Source organism: Dasypus novemcinctus, chromosome 4 (assembly GCF_030445035.2).
Source record: "Dasypus novemcinctus isolate mDasNov1 chromosome 4, mDasNov1.1.hap2, whole genome shotgun sequence".
Taxonomy (NCBI): domain Eukaryota; kingdom Metazoa; phylum Chordata; class Mammalia; order Cingulata; family Dasypodidae; genus Dasypus; species Dasypus novemcinctus.
The window spans coordinates 119053466-119072767 of NC_080676.1; the positions used below are offsets into that span (position 1 = coordinate 119053466).

At 34.4% G+C, this 19302-nt stretch overlaps 1 protein-coding gene across 15 annotated transcripts in view; it reads right to left on the minus strand.

The window, feature by feature from the left end:
• The window catches only part of CADM2 (cell adhesion molecule 2), a 1196245-nt gene that overhangs the window by 319322 nt on the left and 857621 nt on the right, over positions 1-19302 (minus strand). The gene's annotated exons all lie outside the window — the stretch shown is intronic.

The window sequence follows — 19302 nt, forward strand, 5'->3', positions numbered from 1 at the left end:
TGTTCATGTAGTCATGGGGTGTTGTCTTGGGCGAAGGGACTCACACGATAACCAAAAGAATATTGAATTCCCATCCTGGGTAGCCCTCATACAATCTATAATAACAAGAATCTCCAGAGTATATGGACAGTGCCTAGCAAAGGAGGACAGACCAAAATGCCAGGCCCTTGATATAGATGCTTGTACTTATGAACCTTTTTTCTGTGAAACTGAAACTTAACCTAGTACTATATATTGCCTAACATTACCTCCTGAAAGCCTCCTTGTTGCTCAAACTTGTCCTCTGTCTAAGCCATATTTAGAATATAAACTCACTACTTTCCTGCCAGCATGGGACATGATTCCCAGGGATTTATTTCCCTGGCACTGAGGAATTATCACCAAGCACCAACTAGTGATGCATTTGGAAAAAAAAAACTAGATCAAAAGGAGGACATATTAAATACAAATGAGTTTTTATGGTTAAGAGATTTCAAAGGGAGTCATGAGGTCAGTCTAGATGTTATACTTACGTATGTCTTAGGATGATCTCACTAACTGCTACAGTAAACAGTCCTCAAGCTTGGGAAGGCTCTTGAGACATCTAGACATTACAAGCAGGGCAGACAACTACAGGAAATTGGTGCCATATCAGTGGGCCTTACTTGGAATATATGATAATCTATTTCCCCAGTATCAGAGTTTAACTCATTTCTGATTTTCCTACACACGGTTCTTCTGTCCCTTTTATTTGAACTTATAATTAGCACTATACCCATTAAATATATGTCCTAGAGACCTAAATCTTCTGACCGCTTATATGCTGGTTGGACCCTGAATCTCAGCAGAGTTGCAACCAAATCCTACTCTCCAATTCATTGGTCTCACCCAGGACAACTAACAAAAGGATGATGATGGACAATACCCAACCCAAAAAACAGAGTTTCTACAACTGCAAGCAAGACAGTTCCATCCTTTTATTCCATAGATCTAAGGCCCCTCTCAATCAAAAGTAGAGTGGACACCACTGTGCTAAAATCCTCAAGACTGAAGAATGAACAATCATAAAGAGGGAATGCAATTATGGACTAAAGTAGATTCATTATTATTCTAATAATTGAAGAACGTGTAACATTGATATAAAGACAGTGGTCAACAGAGATTCTGATGGGAGAGAGAGGGAAGAATAAGTGAAACATGAGGCATTTGGGGGAGTTAAGAATTGTCCAGTATGATATTGCAATGATAGATACAGGACATTTTACATATTGTCAGAACCTGTAAAATTATGCAGTGCAAAGTGGAAACCATAATGTAAACTATAGACCATGGTTAGTAGCAATACTTCAAGACTTGTTCTTCAATTGTAACAAATGTACCACAGTAATGAAAGATGTTGTTAATGGAGGAAAGTGTTATATGAGAATCCCCTATATTTTCTATGTAATATTTATGTATTCTAAATCTTCTTGTAAAATAGAGAATTAGGCAGCGGACTTGGCCCAGTGGTTAGAGCGTCCATCTACCACATGGGAGGTCTGCGGTTCAAACCCTGGGCCGCCTTTACCCATGTGAACCTGGCCCATGTGCAGTGCTGATACACGCAAGGAGTGCCATGCCACGCAGGGGTGTCCCCGCGTAGGGGAGTCCCATGCACAGGGAGTGAACCCCGTAAGGAGAGCCACCCAGCGTGAAAGAAAGTGCAGCCTGCCCAGGAATGGTACCACACATATGGAGAGCTGACACACAACAAGATGATGCAACAAAAAGAAGCACAGATTCTCGTGCCACTGACAACAACAGAAATGGACAAAGAAGATGCAGCAAATAGACACAGAGAACAGACAATCAGGGTGGGGGGGAAGGGGAGAGAAATAAATAAATAAATCTTTAAAAAAATAAAATAAAAGAGAATTATTTATATATTTTTAAAATGCTTAGAGGAATTCCTGTTTAGTAATTAAAACTAGACATCTAGGAGATTACAAAGGACAGAGTTTGATTATATTTTGCTATCAAATTTAACAAGATTTTTTTAGTGATTATATGTAAGGCTGACTAAGATTCAAACAAGTAAGAATACTTGTATTTTTTAATTTTCATTGGTAAAAATATGAATTTCCAAAATCTTATTGGTATAATATAAAAAATAAATTAATAAATAACTGAGACATTTAACCCAGCTGCCTAACTTTGAGTATGATTCTTATAAAAATACAGTGTCAGAATACAGGAACATAGTAAAAATTTGCTTATTGAAGCTTGTATTTTTTAGTGAATGACAAAAAGGAAACAACCTCACCTTCCCCATGAGTGGGTAAATATTTTGGATTATTCATATTATGAATATTATGGATTATATAATATTATGAATATTGTATATATGTACATATGTATCTATGTATAATGATTATCAGGTAGCTATTTACCTCAGGGATGGAGATAATGGATAAAATATCAACTTTTCCCTATATATTTGCACATTAATTCTTGTCTCTATCTCAGTTAGTAAGGATACTGCCCTGCAATGGTATAGGCCCAAAGTCTTGGAGACATCCTTGACACTCCTTTTTCTCACATTCTGCCTCCAAACTCAAAAATTCCACTGGCTATACTTTTAGGATCTGGAAAATGCAATTTCTTATCACCAACTCTACGCTAGCTCATGATAAAAGTACCATTATATCTTCTCTAAAAGTATTGTGATACTCTTCCCATTCCACTCCAACTCTATCAACATAAAAACCAGAATGATCTTTTAGAAACCTAAGGCAAATCATTTTACTCCTCTGTTGGAAATTCTCCAGGCCTTCGAGTTGCACTTAGTAAAAGCTGGGGCCTTTAACAGGACTACCTGGCCCTCTGTAATCAAGCCCTATTACCCCTCTGATTTCATCTGCTCCTCTTGCCATCTCATCTCCCTTCTTCTCTCTGTTCCACCAACACCTGCCTGTTTGCTCCTTTTTGAGCTTGTCCTGTATACTTCTGCCTCAGGGCCCTTGAACTAGTCTTATTTTTTACTCATAAGGTCTTTCCTTCCATAACACCTCTTGCAGTCTATCTACTATCACCTTCTCAATCAGACATAATCCTGACAATCCTACTTAAAATAGCAATTTTCACCTCCAGTCATGTCCTAATCCCCAGCCCTATGTTTGCTTCATAATACTTATCACCTTCTACTATAAAATCTTGTTTACTTATTCTGTATTGTCACTTATCTTCCCACACTAGGGTACATGATTTATGCAGTTAGGATTTTGTCTCTTTTGTTCACTAGTTTGTCCCCAGCACCTGAAGCAGAGCCCGTCACATAGTAGGAGACTAGAAATTATTTTACAAGTTAATGAATAAGTGTGGAGCCTAAGCTTCTTAAAAAAATTTTTTTTAAATTATGTCTAGTGACCTAAAGCACCTCTACCCTTCCTAAGCCTAGACCTGGAAAGATTTAATAAGTGGCATTAAATTTATTTTAATCGTTATTGCTTTCACTCTGAAGTTGTCTTGTTCAGTTATTCACTGTATAAATTCTTGTGTCTGAGTTTCTGAGAATAAGATTTGTAGAATATTCCACAAAGTACAAGAGAGGATGTGAATTCCTTTTAAACCAGGATCAATAACCATCTGAATTGGGCAGATTAAATTAGCCATAGGCTGTTTGGAGGCAGGGGGATAGATGGACAGCTTCTGTGAATCTCTTGTAGTTCTAAACAAAAGGTTTGTTAAGGTTTCAATGAGAAAAAAAAAAAGACACTAAAATGCAAAGGTAAACATTCTGCTTTAAAGTGATAGAGACAAATGGCCTTATACAGCACAAACCTTTTCAGAGATGGTATAGACCATCTGCATTATGTTTTTGTGTTACCTGTGAAAAGGATGTGTGGAGAAAGGCACTACTTGAAATTCAGTTCCAATATCATGTTGGCTGAAAAGCTGGGCTTCTTAGTAAATCCAACCAAATACGCTGACATTTTCAGAGTGCATCTGATACATTTCAATAATTAATTCTTAAGTCAAGAAAGAGTCAAGAAATCAGATGAAGAAGCACAGTAGGCTGAAAATTGCCAGTGGGAAGGAAAAAAAATCTGCAATAGATAGACCCTTTTTCAAGCTGAAAAGAGGTCAGTGGGATACCACTGGGAACAGGGATGAAGCTTCAGGGGTTTTTATTATTGTTATTTACATAAACCGCCCAGAGAGTAATGTGAGAGCCTCAGTCCATAACTTTGCTGAAATTGGTAGACTCAGAAAAGGAAAAATGCAGTCACATCGTAGAAAGAAGTAAATCAATGAAATACTCATAAAACAAGCAGTTGGAGGGAGAAAAGCTCCTATGAATAGATATTCTGCTTTATAGAAAACGGTTTGCAGAATGGTGGTGCAGGAGGACGTTGAGGAGTGCTCCAGCAAACCTCCTGCAGAAAGTTTTATCTTTGTACTATACATGACATTATATGAAGAGTTGAAATTTTCAAGGTGGAAAAATGTAAATTTGAGATAGAAAATTTCAGTCTATCAAAATTGCTATTCAGAGAAACAAGCATCATCACTTCAAACGACCAGTTTTGTGCCAATATTTTTCATGGACATCAGGTTATGTTGTGTTTGCTTTTTAATTTCTGCCCCTTAATAATAGCTTCCCTAAAATATATCAATAGGAACACCAATGTAAGTAGAAATTTCAATTTAACTAACTGATAGTTAATTTTAAAATATCGGTCCAGCCTTATTTTCTACCTATTTCCTAAGGGTCTATCATGCACTTTCAGATGATAGAGATACAGCCTGAAGAGACAGACACAAGAGGGTCACTATATTCAGTGACCTATATAGAATATTTCTTTATAGTGGCATTCAATACAGGGTCTCAGGAAAGGTTCACTTACGTAGAAAGATGCTTGTCTAACATCTATATCAGGCTTTTCAGGCTGAATTCATCCATTGAATGTAAAAGAATACCTCTACAGGCTAATGCTTATAACTTGGTACAGGAACCAGTGGATGACACCATTATAATGCTTGTGATGATCACGGGTCAAAGGAAAATAAAATAAAAGTATACTTATTTTTAAACTATTCATGAAAATGTCAGTGTGTGCCCTTGTAGTCTATAATCCAGTAATAGGAAATGAGAGAGTGCTAAAATACAGCTAAACAATGCCTTTTATATTCCTAACTGCTAGACCAGTGTTTAACACATAATAGTCAAGTCACTAGACAAACATATAACTTGTAGCCTTCAAGAACTTCTAAGAAAGTAATACATTGTGAAAGGAAGTGTTTTGGATTTAGAAATTCACTACATGAGGCTCTGTAAGTCAAATGATTTATGAAATAGTAATTTCCCATTGTCTCAATGAGCTTCAGGAAATCTTTTTAAAAGGAAAGTAAATTATATATACTTTCATTTCAATTTTATTTTCTATGTGAGAGAAAGAACAAAATACACAGCTCCAAGGGAAGAGTGAGAAGTGCATTTGATTCTTAACTCTCAGTATGAGCAATTTGAGGTGGTAGCGCCACAGACAGTGGATTTGCCCTGTGTGAGATAATTTATCTGGCAACCAAATAAGAGTATTTTCTCTCCTGGGTGAAACTCGATCATCTAAGACAGGAGCAAGTAACTTTGCACTAAGGCACTTCCTAATTATATAGAGATATTTCAAAAATATAAAAAGGGCAGCTATTGGCTGAAATTATACTTCCTCTGCTGAAATAGAAGATATATCTAAATATCTCAAATACTCAGGTCAAATGGTTGAAGTATTTCAAACTCGTATCTGCCTAAGGTTTTATTAATTCCTATAACTAGGCTTGAACACAGCTCATAGAGTGATTAAGATAAATTATATTAACTGATAAAAAGTATGTCAATAGGTGGCTAGTTGAGAGGCACATGGGAATTTAAGAGCACCAGTCCATTTTCCTAAAGGGGAAGGAGAACTGAATATCTGATGTTTCTTTGGACTATTCTGGGAAAAGCTGCTAGATCAGGTGAGTAGAGAGCCAAGTTCTGCATGCAGAGAATATGATTTTAAAATGAACATTGGGGAAAATATGTTAATACAAGATGTGAGGATTTAATCAGAGCTGGGAAACTGTGAAACTGCTACAGAGAGCCACAAAGAAATAGGTTCCTAGTGTCATAAGGGAAAGTTGTGTGGGCAGGTACCTTGGGCAAGAAGAACTGTAATGATTTAAGCAAGCCAGAACCAGCCGATGTAGGGACTTGACCTCTTTAAATATGATGTGAAGTTTTATGGTAATTAGAAGAACCCAGGGAATCTGATGGTAAATGCTGTATTGATATAAAAAGATGATTAAGGCCACATACTCCTTGTAGTTGCAAGAAGAAAAAAGAAAAAGAAAAGAAAAAAAGAAAACAGAGCATAAGACTTCACAATTGGTGCTGATAATGTAAAGACCAAAGGGGTGCTAAAATTAAAGTCTCCCAAAAAACAAACTTGAGAAGTAGTCACGTATTGGCATTAGAAATTGAAATAATGGTCAATCAAGCGAACCTTTGGAATTAGTGTTAAAAACTTTGATTCAGTGGTTCTCCACACTGGTAGGAAGAGTTTATACTACCTGATTTATTACTGAAACTTTTGGAACAAATGTCATTACTGTTCTCATTGGGACAAGACATGCAAATAAGATATGTAATCAGTCTAGACCTTTCTATAAGATAAAATGAGTAAGTATAGCATAAAAGATCACTTTCCAAATTCCTTAAAAAATTTAATGTTATCAAGTTAGTCATTTGTTCCAACTAATTTCACCAAATGTGTGTGCTGTTTCCTTCCTGTTTTCAGTTGTTTGACCCTAATATTAATTGCATTTGACTACTTTTTAACAACTAAGCTGTTAATCACAACAGCTCTTTTCACAAGGTAAACTAGCTGATTAAACTAATTCCGTTTGCAAAGGTAAGAATGAAATGTTTTCATCTCAATTCAGGCACCAGTTCTACATTTTCAGTAAGACTCAATTACTGAAAAAAAAATTGTTTTGAAATACTGACAAAGTTGTCACGTCACAGGATATAATAATAAATTCACAATTTTAAAATTTTGATTTTCTGACAGTCTCATTGCTTTTTTTTACTTTTTTATTTTTATTTTTATTGAAGTATATCATTCATACATGAACACGCATAAACAATAAGTGTATAGTAAAGATTGCAAACTTGTAAAATAAACATACATAACATCACACAGAGGTCTCATACATCACCCCTCCACCAACTCTGTTATTGGTGTGAAATATTTTTTACAAACTATGCAAGAGCATTGGCGAAATATTACTACCAACTATATTCTTTATCTTACATTTGGTGTATTTTTCCCCCAACCCATACTATTATTTTTAAATATATTTTTGTTACAGATTGTGTGAACTTGCAAAACAATCACACAAATATGTAGATTTCCCGTACATTGCTTTTTAAAATTACCAATAATAGAATATTTCTCATGTGGTAGCTGATGTCATTTATTCATTTTAAACTATTGTTTAAATGTGATCTGTTCCCAGTGCTTCCTCACCTGTAATTATAAATGCTTTGATATTTTAACACTAATTTTATAATCTTTCAAAATAAGAGTACTGTTTAACATTGTGCTCCGTACAACGAATATATCTTGCATTACATATTCATATGTATTTCCTTTTTTTTTTTTTCAGGAGGTACTGGTAATTGAACCCAAGGTCTTATACATGGGAAGCAGGCTCTCAAAAACTGAGCTATGTCTTCTCCCCACATATGTATTTTCAATAATATTTGCCTTCTTACTTCCCAGCCACTTCATTATTTCTCCTTAAATTATTTTTCCCTCTTTGCCCTTATCTGTCAAAGTTAATTTTGGATCTGTCCTTTATATTTGCACAGACTATTGATGAAGCTGATGTGGTTAAAAGAATTTAAAAGAAAATAATTCTAATTTGTTTATACCTTACTAGTAGAATATATGTTGGTATATATCTCTACCAATGTTAAAAGGACTAGTATGAATATGTTTGATATCTTAAAACACATTGCCCATAGTCCAGTGGATTTTCCTTTGAATCATTATTGATAAAAGAGCATTTTCCTCTAAGGCCATGAAAATCATGTCAGCAGCAAAAGGACACTGACTCTATTCCTTCAAGATGTGTTTTGTTATATAAATCAGCACTTGTCATAGTTTAATAATATGAATATATCTGCTAGTGATGCAGCCTTCATTCTACTATGCCATTAGGAAATCAATAATGAATGGCATAATCTAAGGCAAAATATTGGTGTTTTTGTTGCGTGGTGTATTTTTGTGTGTGTGCAAAAAATAAATGAATCTTTTTAAACTTGGATTTTAAAAATATATACTTGTGGGAAGCGGACTTGGTCCACTGGTTAGGGTGTCCGTCTACCACATGGGAGGTCCGCAGTTCAAACCCCAGGCCTCCTTGACCCATGTGGAGTTGGCCCATACGCAGTGCTGATGCGCGCAAGGAGTGCCTGCCACGCAGGGGTGTCCCCACGTAGGAGAGCCCCATGCCCAAGGAGTGCACCCCGTAGGGAGAGCCACCCAGCGTGAAAGAAAGTGCAGTCTGCCCAGGAATGGCGCCGCACACACGGAGAGCTGACACAAAAAGATGACGCAACAAAAAGAAACACAGATTCACGTGCAGCTGACAACAACAGAAGTGGACAAAGAAGACGCCACAGCACATAGACACAGAGAACAGACAACCGGGGTGGGGAGGAGGGGGGAAGGGGAGAGAAATAAATAAATAAATAAATAAATAAATAAATAAATAAATAAATAAATCTTTAGGGGGGAAAAATATATATATACTTGCTTGTTCCTACATTTAGTTTATTCTAAATCATTGAGAATGATGTGTCTAATCAAAGTTCAGGATTGATTTTAAGACATAAGATAGACTATCACTACTTTGACTATTGACTTGCATATAAACTTAATAAATATTTAAGGAATGTATGAATGAACAGCCAAATAGAATGAATTAATAGGTCAATAAGTGCATTTCCAATTACTGGATTTTAAATTACGCAGTTTGCAGTTTATAAGAAATGTTTTTAGTATATTTCTTATTATGAGTTTATGGTGTATACATGGTTTTTTTCAAATTATTTTAAGGGATAATTACTGAAAAGAACTAGGGCTTGGATTTTCCCACCCTCTATTTCTATTAAAAATGAAAAGAAAGAAAGCAAAGGGAGGAGGCAGGTGAATTATGATGATTAAAATAGAGATAGGAGATATACTCATAAACACATATTTTGCTCTAAAAGTTTTCAAGAAATCAAACTTCAAATTACATAGACACACCTATCTTTTTCCAGGGGAAGCTATATTATAAAGTACAGTATTTGCTCCATCTTTCCTGTAGTCCATTTGAATATGCTATCACATACCAGTTGCACATGCCATCGTAAACAACAATTATTGGGATTTCCAAACTCTAGCCAGACAGCCAAGGTATTTGACAGTCTTTCCCAAGATAACTTCTGGTTGAGGTAAAAGTTTACTTCATGATCTATTTGATTATGGTTCAAGTCAAGCAGTAGTCCTGTCACGCAGCATGAACTCAATGTTCATCTGATGATAGTCCAATCTTACAGAAAACAGGTTACATGGAAAGAATTTGAATCCTGCTCTGCCATAAGGTGGGTTTTGGTTGGCCAAGATGGGAAATCATACAAGTTGTGAGCTAAATTAATCAATCTTTTGAAGCTAATGCCACACATATTATTGTTGCTTTGCTATCACTAAAATAAACTCATACTGAATTATAGTCAAGAATCAAATGGACAAGTGACTTTTAATCTGCCCTATTCAAAACAGAATCAACCAGAATATACAATTAAAATGCCCAGGTTTTATAGGACTTTCAGCATGTCATTCTTTGCAAGCTTTTTAATGTAATACTTCTTCTTCCAAAAAATATAAATGTGACACGTTCTGATTATTTCAATTATAAGAAATTATAATATAGATAAGGACTACTTTAAGGTTTAGTAGATGTTGTTTAATATTTTTCCACTGATAAAATTTACATTTTTTCCTTTACTTTCACTTCTGTACCCACAGTACAACATAGATATACTTTCCTGTGGGCTAACATATTGACAGGATCAAAATTCATTCCACGTTTCTGAATTCAGGTTTACAATGTTGGTAACATTGAAGAGAAGTGAACAAATACGTAGAATTTTATATCCTTCTTAAATATTTAAAGGCACTTATTTGATTCATAGTTGTTGTTTTTTTTCCCCTAATTGCTTCAACTACATTCTTCAAAGGATTTTCTAGTCTCTTAATTCTGTCCATTATTCCCTAATGTTAGCACCAGTCACCCTAGGCTCACTTACCACCGTTTCTTCCTGGACTACTGCAATTGTCCAGACCGTTCAAACTGTCCCTTTTTCTTCTGGAATAACCTCTTTTAATTTGTTCTCTGTGAATAGCCAATTATTTCTTTCAAAGTATAAACCTGATAATATCCCACCATTGTCAGTCCTATCCTCTTTTAAAAACTTTCTATGACTTTTCCTTGTTCTTAGAATACCAAGCAGACCTTAAAGGCACTTTATGGTCTGGTCACCTACTCAGTTTCTTGTGGACCCTGGCCACCATGATTCCACCACAAGGACTACCTTGACTTTCCTTTGATGCCCTGTCGTGGTTCCCTTGACTTGGATATTCTTTCCTCTCTTCTTCACTCATTTTGACTAGTTCTTTAGCTCCCAGCCTAACCATCACTTCTCCAGGAAATCTTCTCCATAACCTTCTTTTACTAATGTAAATAACCTTATAATAGGATCTCATTGTATTAATGTTGCACCATAGCAAATTTATATTTCTTTGGATAAATAGTTGATTAATGTCCATATTTTTTTACACTAAATGACTTTTACAATATCTGCATTGATTCCACAATTCAAAATCCAATGATACATTCTTAGTTCTCATCTTTCTTAACTCATTAAGAATTTTAATCTAGTCACCACTTCCTTTTGAAATAGTTTCTTTGTTGTTGCATTTTTCTTCTTCTTCTCTGACTCCTTGCCCTGCTTTTGTACCATGTTTGATATCTTTAAGATTGGTATACTCAGAACTCAGTCCTCAGATTTTTGATATCTTCTCTACCTACATTCATTCCTTTTATGAGCTCATCCAGTTTCATGGTTTTATACACTAACAATTTCCTAACAATTTCCAGATTTTTTTATCTACAGTCTAGAAATTTATCTTGAATTCTGCATTTATATAATCAATTTCTACATGCCATCTTCACTTGAATAGGCATCTTCAAAGTTAAATGTTCAAAACTGAGTTCTCAGTAGTTTTTCATGCTCTTCCCCAAAACTTCTCTGTGTTGTAACATTTCTTTCTAATTGTTCAGGTGCAAACAAAAAGGCAAAATGCAAACAAATAAACAAGGAGCCTGAAACCATCCTACACTCGTGTCCTGTTATGCCCTGCTTTCAGTCAGCACATTCTACTGGGTGTATCTTGAAAAGTTATCCAGATTCAGAATACTTGTCACCACCTCTCATATAACCACTCTAGTCCTACCACTGTTATCTGTCCCTGTATTCTTGGAAAAGCCTCCAAACTGCTTTCATTGTAGTCCAAAGATTCTGTTAAAATTTAATCAGATCATATCTCTCTTCTACTCAATATTCCAGTTGCTCCCAATAAAACTTGGAGGAAAAAGTAAAAATTCTTACATGACTTGCTTCCTTATACTCTCTAAGCCTTCACTCTTATTTACTTTCCCCCGCTCATACTTTTCTAGCACACTGGGTTACTGATAACTTGAATAAACCAGGTCCCTTACTAAATTTAAGCCTTTACCCTTGCTAGTCCTTCTACTTTGAATGTTTCTCTCACATATCCACATGGCTTTCTCCTAAACCATCATTTCTCTGTTCAAATGTCCATTTCTGGTCTCCCTATTCAAAATTTTAGGCTCTCCCTTTTCTTTATCCACAAGTTTTGCTATTTCACTCTTCTTTCCGTGCATGTGGTTCATTGGCATGGCCTCAGAACTGGGTCACATTTTATTCACCACTTAGAATATTCAATACTTGGTTCTAGACTATGATTGGATGTCTGGTTGTCTTAAATGTACTTTCATATAATCTTTTGATTGTTATGATTCTATGAGGTGAATAGTATGATATTTTTATTCCCATTTTACAAATGGCAAGGCTGAAAAGCAAATAGATAGTAGAACAGATACTACAACTTGGATATCCTGACACCTTCTCCAGAGCTTTCATAGTACATTTTGCTAGAGATAAATACATTATATTAGCGAGCCAAGACAAGTGATTGACTTCTACTAAACATGTATAACCATCAATCCATCTGACTTAAAATAAATGAAGCTTTTATCTTCAGTATAATTTAACTGTTGATCCTTTAGCCCTTGTTTTTAAAAAAGCCTCTAAATTTCTAACTAACTATTATACACTTATACTTGTGTTTCTTCTTATTATAGACCTTTTCTGTTTAGAAATCTTTAAGAAGTCACAAACCTTGGGAATTTAATTACAGGCATATTAAATCCCCACATAGCAACTGTAGAATAAGTAAATACCAATTTTATGAACATAATAGAATGACAAGAGCCAAATGAATGAAGTGAGTCCCAAAAGATCTTGCCTTTTGGATGAGATGTGTTTAGACAGAACAAAAAGTATTATAATGATTTATTTATGGTAGAAATGAGGGTACAAATTTAAAGTAGAAATCCTTAATATAATTTCTAATTACAATACACAGTTGTACACTGTTCTGACATCAAATGAGTTGTGTTTATCCAAATATCCACAGTAAAACTCAAGCTTATATTTGCATTTTAGGAAGAAAGGAGAGGCAGAGAAAATGCAACTCCACTAAATCAAGTGAAACATAATATTCTTTTAAGATTTTCAAGTGTAGTGTCTAGAGAGGTCTTTCCATCTTGACTCACACTAGTTTACACTCTACAGCTTGGAGTAGGACGGCTACACATCAGTACATAATGAGATGCTCCAGAGAGAAAATATGAAAATACGTTTCAAAACCTCTGTTCAGAAAAACAGCAGAAACCATATCACATGAAGTAGCATTTTAAAAGCAGCTAAAATTATCTGTATTCTGGTCCATTGAATCATTTTACAATAAAATTTTCATGAACACTCTCCTTAGCCCTGTTCTCTGCCTGTGAGCATTGTACATTAACTATGCCCAAACCTTTTCTAGAATATTAGGCATCTTATTGAGAAAATTATCACCTCCTCACTTTACCAAGATTAAATATGTGAAGTTAAACTAGAGTGGATATATGAGAGACCCAGAAGGAAGATTATAATAAAGACTGAGAAATAACATCTATAGGAAGATATATTCCTGGCCAGTCTAACTGGCTAGGATGAAAAATAAAAATAATGGATTACATTTGGAAAAGTAATTTATAATTAAAGATCTTCAAATCTCTCTCTCACACTGGCTCTCTTTCTTTTTCCCTCATTCCACAAAAATATCTATTTTCTTTACTTTTTGAAAAATTATTGGAAAGTAAATAGTAATTTAGTGAAATGTGTTCCTATATGGTCCAATTTATCATCATTCTATTTTAACCTCAATCCCAACCCCAGTCCTACCCCAGTCCTTCCCCAGTGGATGGGACTTATGTAAATGCATTCAAATAGATGAATATGATTTAGTTGAATCATAATATTGATTATGCTCCTTTCTAGAGACTTAAATTCAATGTTTGAACTCAGGAGTCAGAATATCTGGTTTCGAATGTTGCATTATCTTTTACTCATTGCATTGATTTGGTCAAATTTCTTAACTTTTTCCTTCTCATTTTTAAAATAGGGAAAATGGTACTACCTCAAAGATTTTTTTGAGGATAGAATTAGAAAATTCATGAAAAATGCTTAGTTAACAAAAAGAGTAGCTGATATAATAATTATTGTTACTCCCTTTTCAAAAGTCGGGAAAAGGATTTAGCAATAAATATATTTATAACCATCATTGTAGTACCATATAGCAACTTTTGCAGCAATTTTCTTAGAGAAGTGAGATGAACTAGAAGGCAAATTGAGTAAGCAGTCCTATAAAAGAAATCATCTTAGTGCCTTCTATTTGGAGCCTTTCATGAATATGCAAGGAATTCTGTATTAGAGAGATACAATATATTCTTAAATAGAATGCTGCTTATTATCTAGATCAGCCTTGTGGAAGATAAATAAATATAAGCCTCAGTAATTAATTCTTAATGAATCATAGTTGATGACTATTTTGTAGCTGATACACAAGAGTAAGATTAACACTACAATTTTTAAGTTAAAATTTAATCACAGCTTCAACCAAAGGAGTTTAGTGGTATTTTCACAAGAAATTGTTATAGTCTTATCCTCAATGTTTTCAATAATTAAAGCAAGTTATTTTACATTTTACTTCTCTTGATCTAGTTTTCTTATTTTGTCCCTTTTCCATTGACTCTGGGTTGAAATTCTTTAATGATATAATTTATACATTTCAGCTTTTAATATTAGAAATGAGGAAATAAAAAATATATCACAGATATTATCATATTGTATTGTATGTTTTTATATTTTATTTTATGTTTCATATGAACAGAGGAACACCATGAGGAAGATAAAAACAGATGATATTCATACAAGTTTTCATTTCTGGAGATATCTTGTGTTATACATTTTTTCTGAAATGTAATTTAAATGTAATTTAGTAAAGATTATATAGCAGTAATAAATTATTGAATTTTCTAAGTGCTTACTATGTGCCATGCCCTAGATTAATCTCTTTCTTTATATTATCTCATATAACTGTCACAATAACTGAATGGTTGAGGTACTGTTTTTATACTCACTTTCAATGAAGGACTCAAAAGTTTAGTAAGGATAATTAAAGTTCCCAGGTACTCAAATCTAGTAAAGGAGAAAACTAAAATTCAAACTATATCTGATGACAAAACTGAAGCTCTGAATATATTATAGTATATAGTAGAGTCTAAAATATAGATACCCAACTGCAGATAAAATCTTAGAATAGTTTGAAGCAATGCCTCAACCTCAACTTCTTAAGTGCTTTTAATTCAGCCCCAAAATATGTGAGTCCAAAATATGATGGGTAATTTGGTGCTGTAAATGTCATGTGTTGGTTGAATAGCAGACTTTTTATACTCACACTTGAATAAATAATATAATTAATAATATGATTGCATGATTATTACTTAACAAATTAAATAAATTGAAATACTGATTCTCCTCTAAACCAGATATATCTCAATTTAGAATGTGGAGTGTCCTATATTATCTTTTAATTCTTATGCAAAGTCAGAATAATTAAGTTAATTTGTATTTGAGCACTGAATAATGATTATATGATTGTAGAGACCTAAGACATCATTTTGAAACTAATAGCTAATGGCTGGATGGGCTAGTACTCTGGAAATGGCATAAAATGTTATTCTCATCATATTGGCCAAATTTTGAGTAAAAAGTAAAGATTTAAAAATCAGGATTAAAGACTAAAATATATTTGCTGAATTAAAACAATTTAAATTTTTAGAACTTTGTGGAACAATATTATTCATCAATTTACATTTAGTCTATTTTTATAAATTTATAATGTAGTGAAATAAAATTGTTATATACAAAAATATTTAAGAATATTTTAAGGTACTTTTTTCTCTTTTTCCCTTAGTGACAAAGCATTGATAATCTTATTTAAAATTCAGTGTGTTTTATAAATATTGATTGAATTGGAGAGTTTTGGAGATTGAAGCAGGAGACAACTTGGAAACCACTGCACTAATCCAAGTAAACTCCGAAGAAGGAGTGACTCAAAGAAAAGTGATTCAAAAGCTACTATGGGGAGAAAATTAAGACAAATTGCTAATTGCCTGGACACAAAGGCAAATAAGGAGAAGAATTAAAGGTGATTCAAATATTTTAAACCTAGTTAAACGGAGGCAAATGAACATATGTTGGCATCATTAGAAGACACAGAGGGTGAAGGTTTATAAAGAAAAATAGGAATTGCATTTTTTTAATATGCATGCGTATATGTTCTGCTGGGTGATGAAACTATCAGATAAAAGTTTGGCAGTAAGATCAAGACCAGAAAAGCAATAATTGAAATCAAATAAGGAAACATTAAAGAAGACATTTGAAACCTATCTACGAAATTTAATTAAAAGGCAACTGTGTCATAGACTGAAAGGGCAAGAATAAAATAGTCCTAGATATACATTAGAACATGTGTTTTGAGCACAATGAGGGTGATCTCTCCATTCTCATACTCCCTTTTTGTACATTTCTACTTCTTGATTCTCTCGTCTCAGACTTCATTCATCTTATTCAGTTCACATATAAAAACACAATACCACAAAGAGTAAAAATTTTACACCATCCTTTCTTTCCCTTGCCTTCTCTCTCCTCCACTGCCTCTTTACCCCCAGCCAGTTCTAAATTTTCAGGAAAGCAAATTCATTGGGTCATTTGTCTTGCTTTTAATAGTCAATGATGGTAAAAGTGGTTGGTTTGAGGCATGGAGTAGTCTACAAATTAGTTGTTTCCCGTATTTTATAGCAATGAAGTTCATCTCATAAAGATGATGGAGTAAGTTAAACCAATAAAGCAATATCTGACCTCTTCAAGAATCAAAGTCATGACCTGGATGAAGACTGCATTTTTGGGTCAAAATAACTGAAGAGAGAAGAAAGAGGCAAAGTGTTAAAAAGAAAATCATGATTGCACAGGGACACTGTATAGGGAAAAGAGAAATCCAAAGAAACAAGATGAAGGAAAAATGAGTGGTATGAGGATTGAGAAATAACCATTGGATTTTCCACTGACAAACTAGTGGTCTTCAAAAGGACAGTTTCTGCAGAGATAAGAAAATAGATAGTTGCCTTTAATAAAATTCAGACATGTTATGTTTATATTATTGCCTTATTATATTGCTATAGTAATCCAATATTTTTTTAAAAAGAGGGAAAAAATTAAGGTAGGAGGGTAGTTTTCTATGCCATTACCTGAAAATACTAACTGACTCCTAATGAACTCTTTTAATTTAAGCACTAATAAACTTGTTTTAATAGGCAGTTTAAAAAAATGCATTGGGAGAAGGAATCGATGTCAAATTCACCAGCCTGGAGTTTCTGGAATGAAATCCTTTCCCTTTAAAAAAAAAATCAGTACCCATTTTTCTCCAGACTTCCAGAAGCCCACCCCTCACCAATATATATGACTCAGTAAGGATGAATAATGAATGGGATATGATCTTATCCCAAACTTCTAAGGTCCCCATTGTATTTAGTCTAGACAAGGAGAAATTAGCTATTTTGAAGCAACTACGTGTTTATATATTATCTTGTTTGTTAGTTGTTTTTTTTCAGTTTGAAGACCATTTGCTTTGGCATAAAAAATGGTCAATAAAAGCATTGACCAGGTCTCTCTACTATCTCTACACAGTGTACATCTGGTAAAACAATGATTAGAAATAAAAATGTCAATTTCTACTTGAAGCAGAGCTAATTTTAGAAAGTACAATTTTTCTTCTTCCATAATGCTCTAGTTGCAAAAGAACAGGGATAAGTTGAACTTATCACCTTATGTCCCAAGGTGCCCCCAGCATCTTTGTATACAAGCAAGCAGAGGTGATTACAATAGGAGATACAGGTGGGGAACAGTGGGCATATATATAAAGGTAGAGAAATTTGTTTGTATTACAAAATTCTAGCCAGTTTGAATCCTGACATTGTTTGACAGACACCTGTAATATGGCTTATGGCTTGATCACCTGAATGGTTAATGGCTTTTTTTTGTACACAATACTATGAAACCTGTATTTTATAATGTAAATGATCTTTCATTGTTTTCAAGAATATTCATGAATACAGTCATCCTTATGACTAGGGCTTTATGTGACAAATGCATTATCATCCCACTGACCATTCAATATCTTCAAATTTATTTTCCCTTTCTCTCTCTAAAAAATACAGGGATTCATTCTAAAGATCTCCTAAGTATTCTGAAATATGTTGTACTTATACTAGTTTTTAAACCTTTATTTTTGCTTTCTAATTCTTTCCTATATTTTCCTATCTACATCCTACCCATCCTCAACAACCTGTTCAAGCCCCACCTCTCACATAATATCTTCTCCATGGACTCCAGCCTACACAACATCTCTCTCTCTCTCGCTCTCTCTCACTCTCTCTCTCCCCCTTTACTTTTCGTGTTCTATACTACACAGTTAGCACATTACTATAGATGTCTTCAATCCTCCAAAAACTGCCTTCTTAATCTTTCATCATATAAATACTGTGGCAGATTGAGCTATGTACCCCAGAAAACTTGTCTATACCTGGGCATGATTAAATAATGATTAAAGCTTTGATTGGGCCATGTCAGTAGGGCGGTGAGTCCCTATCCCTTGGTGGTTGGGGATTCACAGATAAAAGACATGGCAAAAGAAGAGAGTTGAAGCTTTGATGCTGGAGTTTTGATGTTGGAGTTTTGATGCTGCAGTTTTGAGCTAGAGTCCAAGAAGTGAACACACAGGAGAACACAGAGGAATAGAGACAGCTCTTTAGACACAGCAGAAATCCCAGAGAGAGAGATAGAGCCATTCACCTGATAGCCTACAGCTCACCTTGTGGAGAGAGGCAAAGCCTAGAGCATCTCATAGTCTACAGTGGAACTTGTAGAGAAAACAGAGGACCTGAGCCCAGAAACACATAAATCCCAGGAAGAGAGGAACCTAGGAGGCCTGAATCCTGGCAGACATCAGCAGCTATCTTGCTCCACCATGTGGCAAAAGACTTTGGTAAGGGAAGTAACTTATGCTTTATGGTCTGGTAACTGTAAGCTTCTACCCTAAATAAATACCCTTTAAGAAAACCAACTGACCTCTGGTATTTTGCATCAGCATCCCTTTGGCTAATGCATTAATACTCTATAAAATGAATATATTTCTATGGAAATTGCAATTGGATAGAAAATATTTGGCCTTAAAATAGGGATGCATTAACATCTTCAAAGATGAGTCTATATGAGAGCATTAAAACTAGCTGTAAAACTAGAACCAGGAAGGGAGGAGCTAAAGAGATAGAGGTAACAGAGAAAGGTGGTTTTGAGATGGATGTGAATGTAAGAAATGGAGGAGAGAAAACCACTTGGTCATTCCTCCTATGCACACAGGACCATACTACATAAATAAAAGTCAAAAATACTCTACAAGAGGCAAGTTGGGAAAAGAGAAAAGAAACTAGGAAGTCTACTGG